We start from the raw sequence: 8468 nt of genomic DNA, 5'->3' as shown, positions 1-8468 counted from the left end.
CTACGTGCCACGTTTCGTGTCCGAGTCGGCGGCGATTCCGGGAACAAATCGAGGGACACAATGTGCGAAAGCCACCCGCACCAACCGGGCAGGCACTCGACCCCGTGCACATACGCCGGTACGGCCCTGCGCGAGGAGTACTAACGAGATCCTGCCGCACGTAACGTGGCAACATCAAAGCTCGGCCCTTCCCTTTCCCCGAGAGAGGATCGCGTAGGAACACTTGAGCTGCAGCTGCCCAACTACGGAGCTTTCTGTTGATTAACACATAAAAAATCACGTCCACTCACTTCAGGGGTCCCACGGCGGCTGCATCCGTCGCATCGTGAAAGGCAGTCTGCGCCGACTCGCCACTCGAGCTCGATGTCAATTACTGTTCATTTAAATGCAATTATTGCCAAACTCCGGCGACAGCTACGAGAGGGTGCGAAAACCGTAGTGTTGTCCCGTGTGAAGTACAGCGTGTCGTTCGAGCCATCCTCCCCGTGAGACAACCGGCGCGAAAGGCTATGCCATAACCAGCCACACCGTTGCGTCTCCACCGACGGGGGGGAACCCAGTAGGAGAGGAATTAATCGATGCATGTCATTTACTCGCCGACAAACCGATCGAGGACGTCGATGCACACGCCTGGAGCGCTTCCGGCTCGCCAGAGACCTTCCCCCGGTGAAGATCTTCACGGCGTAGAGTGTGTTCCTAACTTTCGATTTCCTTCAACACGTCCTCGACGGTGAGGGTTATATTTTTCTTCCACCTTCTTCCATTGAATGCGTAAGTTTGAACAAATTTCAAGTAAACATCACAACGAACTCATTGCACTCAACAAACTTGAGCGGGCAAAGAAACACCGCTTTCAAGGAACTTTGTCTTCCTCGGAAGATGGATGCAAACAGAAATGTCATACGATTTCCTTACGCCATTCTTCTCTTATTTTTATCTCCCTCGAACCAAGCTTCTTCAGGCCCTCGATCGGTCCCCACCGACCATCGATGATCACGGTTTAGATTGTTTAATAAACAAATATCAATACTAAATAGACGTCTTTGGTCGGGCACGCCGGGATTTATAGACACCAGGCGCGATTCTGCTTCGCCGGTTTGCCGCCACGGGGATGAACCGAGTGGAAAAGCCGATAAAAATAATAATGATAGCACAACACAACAACGGCCACAACGTCCTCCCGCTGCATCGTGATCATATTTCATTCGGTGCAGTTTTTCCCTCCCATTGCTGTATGCTGCCCTTTTTTTCCCACACACCAGCGTTTCCGGGACGTCGGGAAGGGAGGACAGTGCACTAGGCAAAGGCCCCGTCTCCAAGCGTCGCAAAAATAATACACACAACCTCCGTGGCCTTCCACACAGTTGGCCGGGGTTTTCAGCTGGTTCCCTCGTGCCCTTCTTGCCCGATCCGGTCGGGGTGATATCGATGCTTAAGGCAGTGCTGCTTTGTTTTGCCTAGGCCGGGACCTTCTCGCCATTTTGACTTTGCACTTTATTTACTGCGGCCATTCCCGCTGTTCCTTCTGTTTCAATGGGTTTTGGATGGCCTATTACTTACTTGCAGTTTTCCATCCTTCCCGCAGGAATACATTTGCGTTCCCAGCAGCCAACAGTGGTGTCCGATGGAAGCAGTGCACCGGACAGATCATGTGCAATTGAGGAAACCAAGGAGAACCTTAGTCAACTTGTTTCAATTCTTATAAACTCTATCAATGTTTTTTTCAAAATTAAATAGTTTGCCATTCTCTACATTCTAATCACTTGACATACAGCCACGACCAGCACTGTAGGAGATGTACACACACCGATATCAGACCAAAGCTCAATCGATGTACTTTGGTACCGCTCGCTACCAATTCCACCACCTCCCTCTCCCACCGTAGAGGGCACCACATGTAAGCGGAGATTATGTCCCGAGGTACTGGAGAGAATAATTTATTTATTTATTTATTCAAATTCACTATTTATGACTCCGTAATGATTGCATCCGATCGAGTGCTGCTGCTGCCGCTGATGCTGCTTCGGTGCAGCCGGTGCGCATATGCTCGCAGTGCACATACCGGACCGCAGGACTAGATTTGCTTGCGGGCGAAAGACGGGGACCCCATTCATGTTTTACCTTTCGCGCGCTTTGTGTTTCGCCTCCTGCGTTCTGCAAAGGCGAGGCGAGGGCATCGTCTCTGGAAGCCTCTAAGTGCCCATTGTTGCAGCGCACCGAAAAGTGCAGTCATCCAGCAGCCCGAAGCGATGCTCCTTCCTGCTAGCAAGTGGCGACACGGTTCCACGGTGGTGGCGCAATATGCAATTTTATGCAACCGTCGGGTGCTCGCTTTCCGTCCCGCTTGGCCATTCCTTCTGTAGGAGTTATGCTTATGGTAGCACCAGGCGAACTTGGAGCGCGTGGGCCGTACAAGATGCCCGAAGAAGACACCTGAAAGTCCGTGTTCGTGTTCGGGCAAAAATAAGCAACCGGGCGCCTGGAAAGGAAAGGGCACGCCGCGTGGGCGTCGCAAGCCACTAATGTGGCAAGTGTGGCCCGTGTGCGATGTAGCTGTCTGGTAAATATCACTACCGAGGGGCCCGACTCCCGTGGGGTGTCGGGTTGCGTCCACCGGGCCCGGACGGCAATTGATGGTCGCCGCCAGCCAGCGACGATTACGAGCCGGTGTAGGTCAACAAAGGCTACGATTAAAATATACAATCAACCGCCGGAAGGACGGAATTTGTCTTTCCCGGCGACTGTTCCTACCGTAAGTTCCGCACGGTTTCGGTATCCGACTTGTTTTTCGCGACAACTATTATTGAAGAGATTCAACGAGCGAATATGAAAATGATGTTTTAAGTAAAATAAATCCTTCCTGATCGGGAGATTTTATTCATTTTGTGCTCCGGTCTCTGTCCCGAATGAATTCACGGGCAATTGCTGTGCTGAGCTGAGCTGTTGTTGTGTACTTTAAACCCACATCGCGGTACATGACTCGCTGATTAATTGACCCAATTTTATCGCAAAACAGTTCCAGCCGAGAGTAGGTAATGAGAAAACATTAAATTTCGAAACCAACCGGCATCGGAGCTATTTCCGTTTGCTTTCGAAGGTTTCATAAATAAAACGAACGTGGGTTCATTTGCTACTTAGTTTTTTTTACTTTTATCCGTACCGTTAATGTTTATCTCTTGAAAAAAACTTTGTAGGCATTTTAAATTGTGTCCTTGTCGAGTGAATTGCCGTTTATATTTAGAGATATAAAAATATCCATTACTACAATATGATTATCGTGCATGCATTCCAAAATCTCTCCACCGGAACAGTTATGGAAAGCGGCTCTCACGGTGTCCGGAGACGATTGCAAAATTCCCGCGGGAGGCCCAACATTTACACGAAATGCTGCACACAAATCGACCAGATGACACTGACCGCAATAAATAAGGATATTTACTGCCGGTCTCAATGCCGCAGAGCCTACCCACCCCCATCGGTTCGGAAGCGACGTCCTTCAGACTGCGCCCACCCACCCCAAAAGCACACACACAAAAAATGAACAACATGCATTCAAGCGCCTCCATGTGCTACCACTCTTCAGCAGGACCGACAACGGTGGTAGTGGTGGTGGTTGTGCGGTAGCAGACAAGCTCCTTTATGCGCTCCACCGTCGGGAGCAACCACCCAGGGGAGGTCTGTAAATAACGTTCTTAGTTAAAGATTTGTCAGCATTACCACCGTTCGAACATGCGGCGTCGGCGACCCACAAACACGGTGGCCAGGACCTCTGCAATCAAGGGCTCCGCTTAGCCACACGAAATGTTGATGAATGTTGGGCTCACACGGGGTTTTTTTCCAACAAAGAAAAAAACATTGCACGATGTCGCTGCGTGTCGGGAGCGGCGGCATTTTCCCAACTGTGCATGAAAAATAGGCAATCTTTTTTTTCGTTTACTTGCCGACAACAGTCACATGTGCTATCATAGACATGTTTACGCGCCCGGCCAGGAACTGTCTTTTCGTCGGCGTCATCAATCGGCACCGAATCGGGTGACTCACCGGGCTACGCAATGCGATCACTCAACCCCGAGCATAAAAATCAACATAAAATTGCATTTCAGCGCAACCACCGGCAACTCTTTGTGTTATGCCCTTTTCTTCTCGAGCCAAACAAGATTGCCTGTTTTGATCCATTTCAATTTGTTCAACTTGTTTACACGGACCTCCTACTCATTCCTTTTTTGATCGCGCACTGACTGGAGCTGCCGAGGTGGTTTGGACGCCTGTTTGATCAACCGGTTCCCCGGCTTCGCTGCTTCCCAAATTTGTGTCAGCTTTGCCGTCGAATGCCTTTCAAATTGATCTTGGAAGCGGTCGCTTCAATCTGCACTCTCCCAGCCACACGGGCTCTTTTCCGGCCACATAGTTTCTTTTCTGTGCGGCAGAAAGGAATTAAAAGCATAATCCCCAAAATCACTTTATCTCCACTGTGGTCCCATCGTGGGCTAGTTTGTCCTGTGAATGATTTTCCTCGGACCGTAATGCTTGGGGACAAAGTGCACTTTCCAGATCGTCGAGGAAACGGAATGAATCAGAGAAGAACAGTGTAATGTTGTGAGTGCTACTATGAATCGTAAATACAATTTTATTTTACTCTTGAGAATCTACATTCTTAGCAACATTTTCCAACACAAAGCGTCATCTCAATCAATTCGAATAACTGATCTTTGGTAAGTCCATAAATTTCAAATACATCATGTGAACATTTTCGTTCAGAGCATACTCCAAACCCTTTGTAGAACACTCACTTAGTACGATAATTCCAACCCAAGCCAGAGAGCAGAGGAACTAACACCCGCTGTCACAAGGGATAGGCAGTGAAAAGTCATTACCGAACAGAATTGACTGTGACGGACACCAACACGCTACTCAAACGGAGCTGATCGATTCCCTGACCGGCTCCGATTACCTTTCGAGCAATCATCGTCATCTTAATCTGCTCCATTCGAGTGCATAATGAACTTCCTATAGGATGCGATTTGGCCACGGCGGACCCCCTTCCGAGTGAAATGCCGGGCACGGGAAACCAGGGATAGCTCGCTTCTCGCAGGGCCCTCAGTCGCAGAACGGTAGAGTGGGTTGTTTATTTACCCGGACCAGAAAGCCGGCGGATTAAGGGCCCTTTGGCTTGTGGCGCGAAGAAGAAAGGCGCACGGGACCCGAGCGATGAATGCCTGTCGATATCGGGGGCCTAAGGAAAGAGTGAGGGGGAGCAAAAAGGAGGGGAGAGACCGTTTGACTGCAACGTCATGTGCACGCCGCAGACTATAATCCGAGGAACTCCGGTGAAGTCGGCTAGAAATAAGATCACCCGCGAGGTCGAGCGAACCAGTCAATTTCGAGCTCCATCGACTCGTTTCAAACGGTTCACATTTTCGATCTCTTTTATGCTCACTCGCCCCGGCCAGGCTATGATGCAACTCATCATCAACGTCCTCGCCACCATCATCAACAGCACGCTTAGAAGAAAGTCGGCTCACCGCCGCCAACCCGGGGGTCGACCGACCGAGATCGCGTTTAGGTTGCTGCCACCTCGACCTTAACCGAACTCGATCACCCAAAGTGGTATGTCCCGCCAGAGAGAAATGGATCACCTATGAGGCAGCCCGAGGTCAGGGCGGTTTTCTGCTGTCTCACGATTAAGCCATTTCGGGCCGTCTCGGCGCGCGTTTCTGCGCGGCTACTCCTAGGCTCACCCGCGAACGACCCGGGCCCGCTAAACGCTGGCCACGCGTGTGTCTGACGGCAAAAAGATCCTTGGTGCCGATAGTAACGTATCAATTAATATGAATTTTCAATCGTTCCGCCCATAATTGAATATTAAAATTAATTATCCACTTACCGGACACTCTCGTCGATCGCGCAACGGCGTTGCTGTCGCTGTTCCTTTTTTTTTTTTGCTCGCTCGTGCAAGAAATGATGGTGTTGGCGGCACGGATGAAATAAAAACAAATCGCTCACTCACACACACACACTCCAAAAACGGGGGAGCGCCCAAGAAATTGGCATAGACGCGCGTGCCAAGGCGCCGTTACGTCGAGCCGATCGACTAAGGGCCCGTCCTCAGGCGATTCCTGGCGGACGCACTGTCTCGCTGAGATAAATCTGATGACCGCCAACGGGACCTGCCAGCGGTGACGCACTTCCGCTTCCCGGGCGAACGATCCTTCGCGCAACCAGCCAACTGCTTCGGTGGCTTCGCGGGCGTGGAGGTTTCTAACTCTTTATTTTTCTATTTCGTTAGCACTACTTTGTTTCCACCATTAGCTCCCCTTTCACCACGCCATTCGGATCACCATCATTCGGTGCTGAAAACTCAATCATAAAATCATCACCACCGCACCATGTGACCCGCGGGGTCGAACCCACGGTTCCACGTTCACATTCCACGCACTCCCGGCACGCTTTTCTTCCACACCTTCGCACGATGACACGTGCTGCCTTTTGACGATGCTCGGAGGGGTCTTCGGGGCACACTTTGGAATTCGATTTGTTGAATTCTCGCTGAGTTTCCCGGTCGGCACGGCTCACTTTGTTACAGATTTCTTCCAAAGTATTTGTCTACACGTTGGAAAGGTTTTTCGTTTCGAAATTTTCCGCTTTACGACATGCGAGTGTCGATATGTACCTCTTTACTAAACCAAAGAAAAATAAAGCACATCCCATTAGTAACACCAGACATTTATGATTTTTTAAATTTTGACAGTATTTATGGCATCCGGTTTTCTTTTCTAATATTCTTAACTTTTTTTGCTTTTGTATAACTCCATACACTTAAATTTAAAAGTTTTTTATTTTGATCTTTCCATTTGAAGTATGACTTAATTATACAATGAAAAAGAAGAAGGGTGAAGTGTCGAAAAGGGATTTAGCTACTTTTGAGTTTATTTCAAAGACTACTTCTGGTAGTATACCTCATTCAACACATATTTCTTCCCGCCAGGAGCCCATTCAAATCTCCCTTTTGAAACGAACCGCTTGGTTTGGGGCTGTCATCACTATTTCCTTATCGCAATCTGCCAAACAGCAACCCGACACATTATCGAGCAAACGATTACTGTGAAGTGCATTGCGAACCGAACAAAGATACACTGTGAAACTATCGACAGCTTTGCCAGGGACGAAGAATATCCTGAACTCATGACACATGACGCGCACGGTAAGTAATCCCCCACAACAAAACACGCCCCAGCCGAGAAAAAGCTGTCCTTGGCGAATGCATGTATGAATAAACAAACTAAAAAGTATATAGAGAGTAATCGTGTGTTGATGAAAAAGTAAGACTGACACTTTCAGACGAACTCACGATCCGCGTCCGGTTGGGGCCGAACGGACGAAAAGCTGTTCACCATTCCGCCCATGAATGAATGATAATCCCGAGGACACCACGGAACGACGACGAAAGAAATCCCCGCTTGGGACGGGTTTTTGGCGGTCGGTTGACAGGACTCCTGGCCGGATCCCGGTTGCCAATTTTTTTTCTCTGTTTTCGCCCCGCTGATCACGTCGATCGGAGCCATTCGTCTGTCTTTCCGCAATCTTTGATCTTTAGGCGCACGGCAGCAGAAGCAATCGGCAACATTTGGCTACATCGGCTGTCGCTGCCTCCGATTGTGCCGTCCGATCGGCAACTTGCGCGTATGAGGTCAGATTTGGGGGTGCGACGGGGGGCCCATCTCCGTCACCTCCGGAATCATGGGGGGAGGAGATGGAGTATTTTTTTTTTTTTTGCAAGATTGATATTTATCTCCCTCGATCAAGATATCAGCCCTCGCTCCCGTCAGTCTTCATCAGTGTTGAAAGGGAGGTCCGGTGTTGCTGTTTGGGGTTTGGGCCGCCTGCCTGTTGGGCTGTTTGTGCCCAGAAGAATGTCGTGAATGTACTTAATCGCTTTAACGCGGAACCCTCAGACACACAGCCGCCCTCTCCACCCCGTCCCCGTCCCCGCCGTGAGGGCCGAACCGATTGATTGGCAGACGTTATTTTTCAATGAGTTTTATTTCTTCGCCGATTTTCGTTCCCTCACTCTCTCGCTCTCTCTCTCTCTCGCTCCGTGCACCGTCGGTGTATTTTCGGGGGCCACTTTCGTCACGCCATTAGCATTGGCAGCTAATTGTGCCGGATGATTATTTGACGCTACAGAAGAAAGCAATGGTGAAGGAAAATCAACGATGGTGGAGAGCGACTTTTGAGACTGCGACGCTGGAACTTGCGGGAGATACGATATTTAGATCGATCCAGCGCAATTTCACCGAGCTTAAGTAGCCATTGCTTCCGGTTCGCATTTCAACCCTAAACGGTTCGCGTGCAATCGCGGAAATGATTAGAATAAATGCACCATTTTGCAGGTACTTTACCTAATCATCGTTGCCGGTGGTGTGCATTGTGTTGGCGTTTTCTTGCTTATGGATCGCAGCGGTATGCGC

This window comes from Anopheles coustani, chromosome 3 (assembly GCF_943734705.1).
Source record: "Anopheles coustani chromosome 3, idAnoCousDA_361_x.2, whole genome shotgun sequence".
NCBI lineage: Eukaryota > Metazoa > Arthropoda > Insecta > Diptera > Culicidae > Anopheles > Anopheles coustani.
Note: the sequence above shows the minus strand (reverse complement) of the source record.